This window comes from Megalobrama amblycephala, linkage group LG18 (genome assembly GCF_018812025.1).
Source record: "Megalobrama amblycephala isolate DHTTF-2021 linkage group LG18, ASM1881202v1, whole genome shotgun sequence".
In the NCBI taxonomy this organism is placed as follows: Eukaryota; Metazoa; Chordata; class Actinopteri; order Cypriniformes; family Xenocyprididae; genus Megalobrama; species Megalobrama amblycephala.
Genome location: NC_063061.1, coordinates 16,797,472 through 16,813,741, shown reverse-complemented (window position 1 = coordinate 16,813,741; position 16,270 = coordinate 16,797,472). Strand labels below are relative to the sequence as shown.

The window sequence follows — 16,270 nt, the reverse complement described above, 5'->3', positions numbered from 1 at the left end:
TTTGCACATAACTGTACATCTGTAAATAGCATATCTGTAGGCTACATTCTATCTGCTTTATATATATATATATATATATATATATATATATATATATATATATATATATATATATATATATACAGTTGTGCTCAAAAGTTTACATACCCCTTGCAGAATCTGAAAAATGTTAATTATTTTAACAAAATAAGAGGGATCATGCAAAATGTATGTTATTTTTTATTTAGTACTGTCCTGAATAAGATATTTTGCATAAGAGATGTTTACATATAGTCAAAAAATAGCTGAATTTATAAAAATGACCCATTAAAAAATTTACATACCCTTGATTCTTAATACTGTGTGTGGTTACCTGGATGATCCATGACTGTTTTTATGTTTTGTGATGGTTGTTCATGAGTCTCTTGTTTGTCCTGAGCAGTTAAACTGAGCTCTGTTCTTCAGAAAAATCCTCCAGGTCCAGTAGATTCTTCAGTTTTCCAGCATTTTTTGCATATTTGAACCCTTTCCAGCAGTGACTGAATGATTTTGAGATCCATCTTTTCACACTGAGGACAATTGAGGGACTCAAACATAACTATTAAAAAAGGTTCAAACATTCACTGATGCTCCAGAAGAAAACATGATGCATTAAGAGTCAAGGGGTGAAAACTTTTGAACAAGCTGAAGATGTCCAAATTTGTCTTATTTTGTTTAAATATTTATTTTTTTCATTTAGTACTGCCTATCGGAAGCTACAGAAGATACTCACATATTTAACGGAAGACAAATTAAGTAAAATATATCTTGATATTCAAATTCAAAACCCCCGACTCTTAATGCATCATGTTTCCTTCTGGAGCATCAGTGAATGTTTGAACCTTTTTTTTAATAGTTGTGTTTCAGTCCCTCAGTTGTCCTCAGCGTGGATCAGGTAACCACACACAGTATTAAGAATCAAGGGTAGGTAAATTTTTGAGCACTGTATATACATATATACATACACACACACACTATTCAAAAGTTTGGGATTGGTAAGATTTTTAATGTTTTTAAAAGAAGTTTTGTCTGCTCACCAAGGCTACATTTATTTCATTAAAAATACAGTAAAAACAGAAATATTGTGAAATATTATTGCAATTTAAAATAACTCTTTTCTATTTGATTATATTTTACAAAGTAATTTATTCCTGTGATGCAAAGCTGTTTTTTCAGCATCATTTCTCAATTCAGTGTCACATGATCCTTCAGAAATCATTATAATATGCTGATTTGCTGCTCAAGAAACATTTTTTATTATTATCAATGTTGAAAACAGTTGTGTACGTATTTTCAGGATTCCTTGATGAATAGAAAGTTCAAAATAACGGCATTTATCTGAAATACAAAGCTTTTGTAACATAACATAACATATACACTACCGTTCAAAAATTTGGGGTTAGGAAGATTTTTTTTTTAAAGAAATTAAAGAAATTATTACTTTTATTCAACAAGGATGCATTAAATTGATCAAAAGTGACAGTAAATATATTTATAATGTTACAAAAGAATATATTTAAAATAAACGCTGTTCTTTTGAACTTTCTATTCATGAAAGAATCCTGAAAAAAAAAATTGTACACAAATATTTTATACAAATGTACACAATAAATGTTTATTGAGCAGCAAATCAGCATATATGGAGTAATGATGCTGAAAATTCAGCTTTGACATCACAGGAATAAATTACATTTTAAAATATTTTCAAATAGAAAACAGTTCTTTTAAACTGTAATATTATTTCACAATATTACTGTTTTTATTACTGTATTTTGTCCTTGAAGTTGTTGGATAAATTTTTGATTAATTTATTATTTTTTAGGACACACATTTTTCATTAATATCAGGTCAGAACTATTTGAACATGTTTAATTGTAAAAAATTGCTTTATTATACAAAATATAGGCTAATTTGTATGTTTTATACAATATATATTTGTATATATATGCTTTAGTTGCAGCCTTGGTGAGCAGACGAAACTTAAAAACATTAAAAATCTTACCAATCCCAAACTTTTGAATAGTGTGTGTGTATCTATCTATCTATCTATCTATCTATCTATCTATCTATGTATTGTGTTATTCTATTTTATCACCCTTATCCCTCTGTATGCCTGTACTTTTTTCTGCACTGCAAGCTCCTGTCACCAAGGCAAATTCCTTGTGTGTGTACACATATTTTACATTAAAACTTACTCTATTCTTATTCTGATTCTGAAATAGCCTAAGTCTGGTAAATATATATGGGAGAACCAGGGGCTAGTTGTAACATGAATTTGTCACAAGGGCTAAATCTCACTAACCATAAGGTTTGGAGAGAAAAAGTTCAATTACACGAATACTTGCTTTCTTTAGCAGTGACTTTATGTTAGTTTGTTAGTTTTCAACATCAAAACTTAAGTTGGGCTAATTTGTTTGTGAACGTAGTCCTTCAAACTAAACCCCAACATCATAATTTTGTGAAGTTGTTGGATATATTTTTGATTAATTTATTATTTTTTAGGACACACATTTTTCATTAATATCAGGTCAGAACTATTTGAACGTGTTTAATTGTAAAAAAAAATGCTTTATTATACAAAATATATGCTAATTTGTATGTTTTGTACAATATATATTTGTATATATAGGCTATATAACATTAACATTTAACATTACTTCAATGTTTGTGAGAATCTCAGGCCCTTATAACATCATAGAGGAAATAGAACGTTCGCGCGGGACTAAAAAGCGAGAAACTCACCTGCTCACTTTGTAGCGAGTAAGGAGTTGTTATCAACAGTGTTTACAGTGCTTTTGCAGTTGTTGATAGCGTTTTATCGTGTCGATTATGGGACAGCGACTATCTCGTAAAGAGAAATCGGAGGGAGGAGGCGAGTGTGTGCACGGGGTAAATCCCTGTACACCACTGACACCCACCGACCACAAGGCGGAGCAACATCCTCGTCCTGACGAGACGCCTGTGGGTACCGGTGAGGGAGGCGGGCAGGAGAGAAAGGAGAGAGGGGGAGAGCAGACAAAGAAGAAGAGGCAGAAAAAGAGGAGGTTTCGAAAGTTTGCCTCTTTTTTCTCTTGTTTGTCTCGCCCCAAATCCACCGAAGCTCAGGGTGAGCAGGTAGAGCAGGGTGAGGTGGACCAGGACACTGATGAGCCCCCATCCAGGAGGTGTACTGATGGTAAATGACAAGCAAACATCAAAACGTCTCTTAATCATTTACACACAATATAATTGCCACATTACAATCGCACATTATAAAAATGCAGATCAATAACTTTCCACGACACATGATAAATTCTTTAATATAGATGAAACATAGTTTGAAAACGTTTAATCGTTCAAGATGTCAAGTAAACAAAGTTTCCACTAAATTAAGAATGCAATATTTTATGTAGTTATATTATTTGATTAAAACAAGCCTTTGGTTGATATTCCTCTCTTTAGATCAGGCTTCTCTACAGGATGTCATCTGTACTGTGGAGGACAGTGATCATCAGGAACCTCCTTCCAGTAGTCCTGAAGTCTCTCCTGCTCCCGTGGACCAGCGAGTGGAGGACGTCCAGCCTCAAGATCAGGACAGTCCAGCCAGTCTGTCAGTGGGTGAATGTCCACCACATCTGCTGAGACAGCTGGACTGTGATGAGATCATGAGGATTGAGAGTGAGTTTACTTATATACTCATAACCAAAATAAAACACACACACATTACAATATGTTATTTTGTAATATATAATATATGTATATTTAAAGTGTATATTTTACATATTGCAAATGCAATTGCTAACTTTTTTTCTTTCCATAATATTTAATCACCATATAGCTTGTTTGCAGTTCACTTAAATAGTCCTGCAGTGTGACAAATTCATTCCATATATTTCTCAAGTAATGTGAGATCATTAATAGTACAGGTATAATAATGATATGAGAATTACAAGCAATGTTAACATAGTGACAAGTTGCACTGCAGGACACTGCTTTATTAAATAGTCAGAAATGAAATTAACTAATGATTTTTTCTTGTAATAGACCACATTTGCTGGAAATACACCATCGGCAAGAAGATGGGGGAAGGAGGATTCGGCTCTGTCTTTGAAGGGGTCCGTTGCAAGGATGGCCTTGTGGTGGCTGTGAAATTTACAGCAAAGACAGAGAACGAGCCTTACATCAGCCTTGTAAGTAGACTTCACTCTCTATGTTGTCTCTTCTATAATATTTTATATTAATGTAAATCACAGAGTGAAAATATTTCACTAGATAATCAGACTGGGCTAAATCCTCATTTGAGAAACCACTTCCATCTAATTTCTCTTAGCCTGACCATCCCAGGCCAGTTCCCCTTGAGGTGGCCCTGACAGTCTTGGCCAATCAAGGCCCCAGCTGTGCCATATCATTAAGCTGATAGACTGGCAGGACCATCCCAACCAGACCATCATGGTCTTAGAGCGGCCCATACCCTGTGTGGACATGCACAGTTTTTGGGAGCATCACGGCGGCCTCTTCAGTGAGGAGTTGGCGCGTCATTTCATGCAGCAGGTGATTGACGCTGCTGCCGTCTGCTGTTCCCGGGGGGTCTTCCACCGGGACATCAAGATGCCCAACCTCCTGGTCAACACAGAGACCCTTGAGGTTAAATTGATTGATTTTGGCTGTGGGGACCTCCTGAGAAGCTCGTCCTACCTCACCTACAGTGGTATGTTTTATCTTTCACACATGTAGTTAGGGACTTAAACTCTAGTGACCAGTTACACCATGTCTTAATCGGACGGGACATCGCAAGATTTTAACAATGCACTAAACAACATTCTCAGAAGAAGAAAAGCCAATCATACTATTATTTTTGTTTACTAAAATTAAATGCCATTTCAGTCAGAGTAAAGTGAGAAAACATGCAGCGGTAAAGCAAACTTAGACATGGGACAAACTCTTTCCTCCAGGGACAGCAAGGTACTGCCCTCCGGAGTACTTCACGAAGGGTGAGTACCATGCGAAGCAGGCAACGGTGTGGTCGCTGGGAGTGCTGCTGTTTGCCATGATCACCAGCCTTTATCCAGACAGCAGCGATATAAATTTGATGGATGCAGATATCTGGTTCCAACCGGGCTTCTCAGATGGTGAGAATTTCATTACAACAAAGAAAGACAATAAAAGACTTATACATGCAAAACAGAGAAAGCAAATATGAATAATGCAGGAATCTCCCCAAGTTTCACAGCTAAGAGAACAAGTGTAGAGTTGAAGGTAATAATCTCTCTATCCTTCTGCACAGAATGCTGCCGTTTTATTCGGGGTTGCCTGAACAGCGAGCCAGAGGAGAGGCTTCATCTGGAGGAGATGCTCTTCCATGACTGGTTCAAGGTACTGAGTCTAAGAGAAGCTAAATTATTGAAGATATAATGACATTTGTTTTGTTTTTTGGTTGGGTTTGATTATCTGAATATAGACATCAGCTTCCTTACGATGCCTTTCAATAAGTGCTGCAACTGTCATAAATCTATCCTCATCCACTGCACAGAAGACAAGTTGTAATCTTATTATACCTTATGAACTATGTTTCTGTAATGTGTACAATTTCTAATTGTGTTCCAGGTCGCCCTGTAGGTTATGGAAAAGAGGGTCAGCCTTGCATCTGGCGGGCTGACATGGGTGGCCCCTCCATCCCTCCAGCCTTTGCGTCTTGCGGGGCTGGCATGGGTGGCCCCTCCATCCCTCCAGCCTTTGCGTCTTGTGGGGCTGGCATGGGTGGCCCCTCCATCCCTCCAGCCTTAGCGTCTTGCGGGGCTGGCATGGGTGGCCCCTCCATCCCTCCAGCCTTTGCGTCTTGTGGGGCTGGCATGGGTGGCCCCTCCATCCCTCCAGCCTTAGCGTCTTGCGGGGCTGGCATGGGTGGCCCCTCCATCCCTCCAGCCTTTGCGTCTTGCGTGGCTGGCATGGGTGGCCCCTCCATCCCTCCAGCCTTTGCGTCTTGCGGGGCTGGCAGGCCTTGGTTGCGTCTGGCACCTTGGCTGCTATGGATCCACAGCTCTGTGTCATTGCAGCATCAGTTGCAAAGCTTCCCAGAGGTTCCTGACATGACCCACAGGGTCACACTGATGCCCGTCATGTTCGCCTCAAAGATTCATGGCAAGACTGGCAAGCAGCAATGGCCTTCCACTGTTTCCTATCATAGCCTCAGTCAGAGCTGGTGTCTAAGGCTCCAGTCCCAGAGCTCCTCTCTCAACATCCCTGGTCACAGAGGTTTCTGCTAGCTGCTCTGGTTCAAAAGGTTTCTGTCTTCACAGCATTAGAGGATCCTTTCACAACCACATTAAACTACATTGTTTGTGAAAATAAACACAAAATGTGTTATTTTATTGAGATAACAATATGATAATCGGAATATAAACTATTCCTAATATTCTTCAGTGTTAGAGAGGTAGAGAGCCTCTCGTTGTGCTGGTTTATATTTATCACTTCACCAGTCAAGAGTGTGGTAATTCACATAATAAACTCAGGTAAGTAGAGCCAGGTAAGTAGAGAAGGTCAGATACACCATTTATTATTGTAACCAGCCTTTTGAAAGCTTTTCTGATGTCATCTTTCCAGGAATGTAATATGAACATTGCTCAAAGTGACATTTATCTTTAGCAACGCTGAAAGTGAACAGCATAGCAGGCACATACCGGTATAAACATAGATATCTATAGGTACAATATGCATCACATGACTAAACATGCGGCATCGTTTTCAAATACCTCTTGAGTCCACACTATAATGTGAAAATGGCATTGTCAAATTTATTCACTTGCGATATACAAAGGTCATATACAAAAAAACAAAAACAACAACAATATTTTTTTTTATTGAAATTGTTTTTTTTTTTATCTCAAAACCTTATAATAATTACTAAGGTGTTCAGTATCTTGCTTTTTGCCTTATATTTGACATTAGATATAAATGCACTTTTTTTTTATTTGAAAAAGAAGAGAAACACAAAAAGTGACATTTACTATTGACGACTGAGTCCTGTTTAATATGAGTGCATGGCAGATATAATGATATTTTTTTATATGCAGTGCACCAATGCATGTAATAAACATAATGTGTGATCTGTACACTGACCATCAGTAGAGGCAAATGAATTCACATTCAGTCAACATTATAAATATCTAAAATAAGTATGCAGCCTCCAATCTCCATGCACTATGAATGAGTGAAATCAAACTCCATCTTTGATGCCCAGCAAGTCTCTGGTAAGTTCTTGGTCCTCATTGTCCACTGTAGTGCTGTGAACTGAAGAGATCTGAGGAGAATCTGTATCTGCACAGAAGAGAAGTGAACCTTACAGTAGCACATTTACGGTTTCATATATTTGTCAAATGGGATGTTATTTTCTTGATATCAGACACACACGCACACGTTTGTTTTTGTGAATTGTAGGGACATTACATAGGCGTAATGGTTTTTTATACTGTACAAACCATATTGTCTGTCGCCCTACACCTAAACCTACACCTAAACACATTGTGCACATTTTTACTTTCTCAAAAAAAAAAAAAAAAACCTCATTCTGTATGATTTATAAGCCTTTTGAAAAATGAGGACATGGAGTAATGTCCTCATAAGTAACCCTCTCCTTGTAATACCTATGTCATACCCATGTTATTACACAAATTTGTGTCCTGATATGTCACAAAAACATGCGCGCACACACACACACACACACACACATCCTTGTTTATACTGCTTTTTGAGATGAGGAATTTAGTCATTTTCCTTTAATTATTTCCTTTAGTTGGACCCCACAAAGACAACATCTTAAAGGGTTAGTTCACCCGAAAATGAAAATTATGACATTAATGACTCACCCTCATGTCATTCCAAACCCGTAAGACCTTCGTTCATCTTCGGAACACAGTTTAAGATATTTTACATTTAGTCCGAGAGCTTTCTGTCCCTCCATTGAAAGTGTAGGTACGGTGCACTGTCTATGTCCAGAAACGTAATAAAAACATCATCAAAGTAGTCCATGTGACATCAGTGGGTTAGTTAGAAGTTTTTGAAGCATCTAAAATACATTTTGGTCCAAAAATAACAAAAACTACGACTTTATTCAGCATTGTCTTCTCTTCCGGGTCTGTGTATATTTACAGTGACGCTGCTTCTTCTTCTTCTATGGCGGTAAGTAAATTTTGCATTTCCTTTGGAAATCAGGGTCCCAGAGTCTGGAGGAAGAGAGGAGAGGCACACAATCCACGTTGCTTGAGGTCCAGTGTAAAGTTTCCACAGTCAGTGATGGTTTGGGGTGCCATGTCATCTGCTGGTGTTGGTCCATTGTGTTTCCTACTTTTCAGTTGGCCAAGATTTCTAAAAATCCTTTCTTTGTATTTGTCTTAAGTAATATTCTAATTTTCTGAGATACTGAATTTGGGATTTTCCTTAGTTGTAGTTATAATCATCAAAATTAAAAGAAAAAAACATTTGAAATATATCAGTCTGTGTGTAATGAATGAATATAATATACAAGTTTCACTTTTTGAATGGAATTAGTGAAATAAATCAACTTTTTAATGATATTCTAATTATATGACCAGCACCTGTACTTATCAGTCAGAATACTGTAGCAAAAGTGGTACAAAAATTTAAAAAAGATGGAACTGCAACCATTTCTCAGCTACGTCCAGGTCGTCCATGGAAGTTAACACCTCGACAGGAGCGTCTTCTGATGAGAAGGGTTGAAGAAAATCGGCATGCAAGTTCACTGCAGTTAACTAAAGAAGTAGAAAGCCAAACTGGGGTGACTATTTCCCGTGACACAATACGGCGTACACTGCAGAGGAATGGCATGCATGGGTGCCGTCTACGAAAGAGGCCTCTCCTAAAGCACAGGCACAAAAAAGCAAGCCTAGAGTTTGCTAGGGCCCATGCTGACAAAGATGAAGACTACTGCAACTCTATACTCTGGAGTGATGAGACCAAGATAAATGTTTTTGGAACTGATGGCTTCAAAACTGTATGGCGTCGCAAAGGTGAGGAATACAAAGAAAAATGCATGGTGCCTACAGTGAAACGTGGTGGCAGTGTCCTTATGTGGGGCTGCATGAGTGCTGCCCCATATAAACATGCAACCGTCTACAGTTTTGCTTCAGACAGTGCACTGTAGTGTCCCTGAGGTAAAACTAGAATCATTCGCCGCTATAGGAGAGGAAGAATTATCTAAACTTATCAAATCATCAAAATCAACAACATGTATGTTAGACCCAATGCCGACTAAACTACTGAAAGAAATGCTTCCAGAGGTCGTAGGTCCACTTCTTGATATAATTAATTCATCTTTAACACTAGGATACGTGCCAAAAACTTTTAAGCAGGCTATTATTAAACCTCTTATTAAAAAACCTCAACTAGATCCGAGAGATTTAGTAAATTACAGGCCAATCTCGAATCTACCTTTTCTGTCAAAGATACTAGAAAAGGCAGTTTCAACACAACTGTGCTCCTTTTTAGAAAGAAATGGAATCTGTGAGGATTTCCAGTCAGGATTTAGACCATGCCATAGTACTGAGACTGCTCTCGTTAGAGTTACAAACGATCTACTCTTATCATCCGATCGTGGCTGTATTTCTCTATTAGTGTTATTAGATCTCAGTGCTGCTTTTGACACTATCGATCACAACATTCTTTTAAAAAGACTTGAAAACTATATTGGCATTAGTGGAATTGCTTTGGCATGGTTCAAATCTTACTTATCTGACCGTTATCAGTCTGTAGTAGTTAATGATGAGATGTCGTATCGATCACAAGTTCAATATGGAGTACCACAAGGCTCAGTACTAGGACCGTTGCTTTTCACTCTGTACATGCTGCCCTTAGGAGAGATAATTAGGAAGCATGGTGTTAGTTTTCACTGCTACGCTGACGATACTCAGCTCTATATTTCCTCGCGCCCTGATGAAACCTACAAATTCACAAAACTAACAGAATGCATAGCTGACATTAAAAACTGGATGACAAGAAATTTCTTATTATTAAATTCAGAAAAAACTGATATCCTAATCTTTGGACCAAAAACTTCCTCACGAAAAAACCTTGAATACTCTCTAACACTTGACGGGTGCTCCATTAAATCTTCGTCCTCAGTTAGGAACCTGGGTGTGCTCTTTGATACCAATCTTTCATTTGAAAGTCATGTTTCTAGTATCTGTAAAACCGCCTTCTTCCATCTAAAAAATATATCTAAATTACGACATATGCTCTCAATGACAAATGCGGAACAGTTGGTTCATGCATTCATGACCTCAAGACTAGATTACTGTAACGCTCTACTGGGTGGTTGTTCTGCTCGGCTTTTAAACAGACTACAGTTGGTCCAAAATGCGGCAGCTAGAGTTCTTACTAGAACCAGAAAGTATGACCATATTAGCCCAGTTCTGTCAACATTACATTGGCTCCCTATTAAACATCGTATAGATTTTTAAAATCTTGCTACTTACTTATAAAGCTCTAAATGGTTTAGCTCCCCAATATCTAAGCGAGCTCTTGGTGCATTATAGTCCTTCACGTCTATTGCGATCTCAGAATTCAGGCCAGTTGATAATACCCAGAATATCAAAATCAACTGAAGGCGGCAGATCCTTTTCCTATTTAGCACCTAAACTCTGGAACAATCTTCCTAGCATTGTTCGGGAAGCAGACACACTCTGTCAGTTTAAATCTAGACTAAAAACACATCTCTTTGCTCTTGCATACACATAACACGTTATCAATACATTAACATTTTTCAAATCCGTTAAAGGATTGTTACGCTGCAATAATTAGGTCGGCCGGAACCGAGAACATTTCCTATAACACTAGATATACCTGTACATCAGAATAAGAATGGCATCTACGCTAATATCAGTCTCTCTGCTTATCCTGAGGTTTGCCGGGTGCTGGATCCAGGCCGTATCCAGATCAGATGGAGAACCTGTGTCTGGACCTGACTACAACAGGTGGGACAATGGGCCTACAGATCCAGTTCTGGCTGCATCTGTAATTCAGATTTTTAATCTCCGTATCCGCTTACATATATTTATATATAATCTATTTTTAATCTCTATAATAAAAATGTATAATTCAGATCTCCATATCCATTGATCTCCATATCCATTTACATATATTATATATATCTTCCAAGGGGTTTTTTCCCTCCTAGGACTTTTTTCCCAGTGTTAGCACGCTGGGTTTTTCTCCTAGGGTTTTTTTTTCCACCCCTGGGAGTCAGCCGACATTGGCTTAATGTAGCACCATCTTGTATATGTTACATATTACCACGCTTGCTTGTACAGCTTATTTTTAACCACTTCTCTTTTTTCTGTGCTTCTAATATGTAAAGCTGCTTTGAAACAATTACCAATTGTAAAAAGCGCTATATAAATAAATTTGACTTGACTTGACTTGACTGCTGGTGTCGGGAGCTGCATTTCATTGATTATTCATTAATAATATTAATAAATTATAAATAAATCAATAAAGAGATAAAGAGAAAGAGTGGAATAGGGGAATTCAAACCTGAAATATGACCACATATTTCTTAAAAGTATGTTAGAAACATTTCATTTTAATTATTTAGACGAGCATAAATGTAGGCTATATAGCACATATAGCAAATTCGTTTACTTCCAATTTGCACATCTGTAAATCATTTACATCTGTAAATAGCATATCTGTAGGCTACATTCTATCTGCTGATTTACACACACACACACAGATATATATATATATATATATATATATATATATATATATATATATATATATATATATATATATACACACACAGTAATTTATTAGGCTATATAATTTTATTGTCTGTTTTATTATTGTGTTATTTTATTTTATCACCCTTATCCCTCTGTATGCCAGTACTTTTTTTCTGCACTGGAAGCTCCTGTCACCAAGGCAAATTCCTTGTGTGTGTACACGTAGTTTACATTAAAACTTACTCAATTCTTATTCTGATTCTGAAATAGCCTAAGTCTGGTAAATATATATGGGAGAGCCAGGGGCTAGTTGTCACACACTTTAGCAATGTTTTTTTTGTTTTTTTTTGTTGTTTTTTTTGTTTCCAACATCAAAACTTAAGTTGGGCTAATTTGTTTGTGAACGTAGTCCTTCAAACTAAACCTCAACATCATAATTCTGTGAAGTTGTTGGATATATTTTTGATTAATTTATTATTTTTTAGGACACACATTTTTCATTAATATCAGGTCAGAACTATTTGAACGTGTTTAATTGTAAAAAAAAAAAGCTTTATTATACAAAATATATGCTAATTTGTATGTTTTGTACAATATATATTTGTATATATAGGCTATATAACATTAACATTTAACATTACTTCAATGTTTGTGAGAATCTCAGGCCCTTATAACATCATAGAGGAAATAGAACGTTCGCGCGGGACTAAAAAGCGAGAAACTCACCTGCTCACTTTGTAGCGAGTAAGGAGTTGTTATCAACAGTGTTTACAGTGCGTTTGCAGTTGTTGATAGCGTTTTATCGTGTCGATTATGGGACAGCGACTATCTCGTAAAGAGAAATCGGAGGGAGGAGGCGAGTGTGTGCACGGGGTAAATCCCTGTACACCACTGACACCCACCGACCACAAGGCGGAGCAACATCCTCGTCCTGACGAGACGCCTGTGGGTACCGGTGAGGGAGGCGGGCAGGAGAGAAAGGAGAGAGGGGGAGAGCAGACAAAGAAGAAGAGGCAGAAAAAGAGGAGGTTTCGAAAGTTTGCCTCTTTTTTCTCTTGTTTGTCTCGCCCCAAATCCACCGAAGCTCAGGGTGAGCAGGTAGAGCAGGGTGAGGTGGACCAGGACACTGATGAGCCCCCATCCAGGAGGTGTACTGATGGTAAATGACAAGCAAACATCAAAACGTCTCTTAATCATTTACACACAATATAATTGCCACATTACAATCACACATTATAAAAATGCAGATCAATAACTTTCCACGACACATGATAAATTCTTTAATATAGATGAAACATAGTTTGAAAATGTTTAATCGTTCAAGATGTCAAGTAAACAAAGTTTCCACTAAATTAAGAATGCAATATTTTATGTAGTTATATTATTTGATTAAAACAAGCCTTTGGTTGATATTCCTCTCTTTAGATCAGGCTTCTCTACAGGATGTCATCTGTACTGTGGAGGACAGTGATCATCAGGAACCTCCTTCCAGTAGTCCTGAAGTCTCTCCTGCTCCCGTGGACCAGCGAGTGGAGGACGTCCAGCCTCAAGATCAGGACAGTCCAGCCAGTCTGTCAGTGGGTGAATGTCCACCACATCTGCTGAGACAGCTGGACTGTGATGAGATCATGAGGATTGAGAGTGAGTTTACTGTCATAACCAAAATAAAACACACACACATTACAATATGTTATTTTGTAATATATAATATATGTATATTTAAAGTGTATATTTTACATAGGCCTATGCAAATGCAATTGCTAACTTTTTTTCTTTCCATAATTTTTAATCACCATGTAGCTTGTTTGCAGTTCACTTAAATAGTCCTGCAGTGTGACAAATTCATTCCATATATTTCTCAAGTAATATGAGATCATTAATAGTACAGGTATAATAATGATATGAGAATTACAAGCAATGTTAACATAGTGACAAGTTGCACTGCAGGACACTGCTTTATTAAATAGTCAGAAATGAAATTAACTAATGATTTTTTCTTGTAATAGACCACATTTGCTGGAAATACACCATCGGCAAGAAGATGGGGGAAGGAGGATTCGGCTCTGTCTTTGAAGGGGTCCGTTGCAAGGGTGGCCTTGTGATGGCTGTGAAATTTACAGCAAAGACAGAGAACGAGCCGTACATCAGCCTTGTAAGTAGACTTCACTCTCTATGTTGTCTCTTCTATAATATTTTATATTAATGTAAATCACAGAGTGAAAATATTTCACTAGATAATCAGACTGGGCTAAATCCTCATTTCAGAAACCACTTCCATCTAATTTCTCTTAGCCTGACCATCCCAGGCCAGTTCCCCTTGAGGTGGCCCTGACAGTCTTGGCCAATCAAGGCCCCAGCTGTGCCCACATCATTAAGCTGATAGACTGGCAGGACCATCCCAACCAGACCATCATGGTCTTAGAGCGGCCCATACCCTGTGTGGACATGCACAGTTTTTGGGAGCATCACGGCGGCCTCTTCAGTGAGGAGTTGGCGCGTCATTTCATGCAGCAGGTGATTGACGCTGCTGCCGTCTGCTGTTCCCGGGGGGGTCTTCCACCGGGACATCAAGATGCCCAACCTCCTGGTCAACACAGAGACCCTTGAGGTTAAATTGATTGATTTTGGCTGTGGGGACCTCCTGAGAAGCTCGTCCTACCTTACCTACAGTGGTATGTTTTATCTTTCACACATGTAGTTAGGGACTTAAACTCTAGTGACCAGTTACACCATGTCTTAATCGGACGGGACATCGCAAGATTTTAACAATGCACTAAACAACATTCTCAGAAGAAGAAAAGCCAATCATACTATTATTTTTGTTTACTAAAATTAAATGCCATTTCAGTCAGAGTAAAGTGAGAAAACATGCAGCGGTAAAGCAAACTTAGACATGGGACAAACTCTTTCCTCCAGGGACAGCAAGGTACTGCCCTCCGGAGTACTTCACGAAGGGTGAGTACCATGCGAAGCAGGCAACGGTGTGGTCGCTGGGAGTGCTGCTGTTTGCCATGATCACCAGCCTTTATCCAGACAGCAGCGATATAAATTTGATGGATGCAGATATCTGGTTCCAACCGGGCTTCTCAGATGGTGAGAATTTCATTACAACAAAGAAGGACAATGGAAGTCTTATACATGCAAAACAGAGAAAGCAAATATGAATAATGCAGGAATCTCCTCAAGTTTCACAGCTAAGAGAACAAGTGTAGAGTTGAAGGTAATAATCAGACATCTTTCCATCTTTCTGCACAGAATGCTGCCATTTTATTCGGGGTTGCCTGAAGAGCGAGCCAGAGGAGAGGCATGTAGGTCATGGAGAAGAGGGTCAGCCTTGCGTCTGGCGGGCTGACATGGGTGGCCCCTCCATCCCTCCAGCCTTTGTGTCTTGCGGGGCTGGCATGGGTGGCCCCTCCATCCCTCCAGCCTTTGCGTCTTGCGGGGCTGGCATGGGTGGCCCCTCCATCCCTCCAGCCTTTGCGTCTTGCGGGGCTGGCATGGGTGGCTCCTCCATCCCTCCAGCCTTTGCGTCTTGCGGGGCTGGCATAGGTGGCCCCTCCATCCCTCCAGCCTTTGCGTCTTGCGGGGCTGGCAGGCCTTGGTTGCGTCTGGCACCTTGGCTGCTACGGATCCACAGATCTGTGTCATTGCAGCCTCAGTTGCAAAGCTTCCCAGAGGTTCCTGACATGACCCACAGGGTCACACTGATGCCCGTCATGTTCGCCTCAAAGATTCATGGCAAGACTGGCAAGCAGCGATGGCCTTCCACTGTTTCCTGTCATAGCCTCAGTCAGAGCTGGTGTCTAAGGCTCCAGTCCCAGAGCTCCTCTCTCAACATCCCTGGTCACAGAGGTTCCTGCTAGCTGCTCTGGTTCAAAAGATTTCTGCTTTCACAGCATTAGAGGATCCTTTCACAACCACATTAAACTACATTGTTTGTGAAAATAAACACAAAATGTGTTATTTTATTGAGAAAACAATATGATAATCGGAATATAAACTATTCCTAATATTCTTCAGTGTTAGAGAGGTAGAGAGCCTCTCGTTGTGCTGGTTTATGTTTATCACTTCACCAGTCAAGAGTGTGGTAATTCACATAATAAACTCAGGTAAGTAGAGCCAGGTAAGTAGAGAAGGTCAGATACACCATTTATTATTGTAACCAGCCTTTTGAAAGCTTTTCTGATGTCTTCTTTCCAGGAATGTAATATGAACATTGCTCAAAGTAACATTTATCTTTAGCAACACTGAAAGTGAACAGCATAGCAGGCACATACCGGTATAAACATAGATATCTATAGGTACAATATGCATCACATGACTAAACATGCAGCATTGTTTTAAATACCTCTTGAGTCCACACTATAATGTGAAAATAGCATTGTCAAATTTATTCACTTGCGATATACAAAAATCATATACAAAAAAACAAAAACAACAACATTTTTTTTTATTGAAATTGTTTTTTTTTTTATCTCAAAACCTTATAATTACTAAGGTGTTCAGTATCTTGCTTTTTGCCTTATATTTGACATTAG

The 16,270-nt window shown here is 38.6% G+C and overlaps 1 protein-coding gene and 2 pseudogenes across 1 annotated transcript in view; all 3 read left to right on the top strand.

The window, feature by feature from the left end:
• LOC125252666 (serine/threonine-protein kinase pim-2-like) overlaps positions 1-16,270 on the top strand; it is a 681,247-nt gene that overhangs the window by 273,083 nt on the left and 391,894 nt on the right. The window lies entirely within an intron of this gene.
• Positions 2,640-15,063, top strand: LOC125252657 (annotated as a pseudogene).
• LOC125252678 lies at positions 12,337-15,638 on the top strand (annotated as a pseudogene).